Source organism: Limulus polyphemus, unplaced genomic scaffold, assembly GCF_000517525.1.
Source record: "Limulus polyphemus unplaced genomic scaffold, Limulus_polyphemus-2.1.2 Scaffold8638, whole genome shotgun sequence".
NCBI classification, from domain to species: domain Eukaryota; kingdom Metazoa; phylum Arthropoda; class Merostomata; order Xiphosura; family Limulidae; genus Limulus; species Limulus polyphemus.
The window spans coordinates 1-1,224 of NW_013674248.1; positions in this window are offsets into that span (position 1 = coordinate 1).

The window sequence follows — 1,224 nt, forward strand, 5'->3', positions numbered from 1 at the left end:
AAATACTATGGAAATGGTGAGGAAAAGGTACAAACAACAAATACTATGGAAATGGTGAGGAAAAGGTACAAACAACAAATACTATGGAAATGGTGAGGAAAAGGTACAAACAACAAATACTATGGAAATGATGAGGAAAAGGTACAAACAACAAATACTATGGAAATGGTGAGGAAAAAGGTACAAACAACAAATACTATGGAAATGGTGAGGAAAAAGGTACAAACAACAAATACTATGGAAATGCCATTTCTTTCTTGTGTGAAAATGATCTGCATCACAGTAGAATCACATGCAGATAGTTTATGCTGTGATTGGTTGTATGATAACCAATCACAGTGTAGAGGTAATAGTTTGGGCTGGTCAAGGATACTCCATGCCTCAGTAAGAGTGATATGTGAAATAATCATGACTAATAATAGAAATGGACCAAATAGAAAACTATTAAGTCCCCAAAAGCTATATTGAGTATCTCGGGATATATTCTTTATGCCATAGATGATGGTTGAGTTCAGGTGTTTGCCCATGACCTTGCAGTATATACAGATGTGAATGTTACCTCAAGAACAGAAAGATATAAATTAACACAAAAGGCTCTCACTGAATATGTAGCTGCTCAAAAACTACTGCTTAGAAGGGGAAACATGCATCAGAGCACAAACAATTAGCAAAGCTGGAGACATGTTTTTTACAAACAGTCAATTTGTTTGACAGCAGAATGGGAAAATGGTGCCATAGTCAATGAACGTCTACAATGTAGCATGGTGAGGGTGCATCTCAGCCAGTGATGTTATTGATCTACACAAAATTGATGATACCCTAACTGCTGATAAGTACAGGTAGATTCCTTATCAGGTAGCAAATGATCTTTATGATAAAGAAACTGATGGAATGTTCACAAGCATGGCTTGAACTACAATATGAACATTCTTGAGACTGAGAGGATCAGAAGTTGACCAAACGACTTCACTGAATAGGATATTTGGAAGTGTACACTGATAAACTGAATGGAAAACAGTTTATCTCTGTGCAAAGCAAAGGGCTCACATTAAAAACATGCGCATTATACAAATTACTCACTTTTATATTTTCTGTAACAGTTTTTATCACTGATAAATCCACCATCTGGTTACCATGGTAACTAGTAAGTACTACTGTTAGGCAATTTAACTTGCACACGTGAATTTTAATCTTTGTATATATATATATATATATATATATATA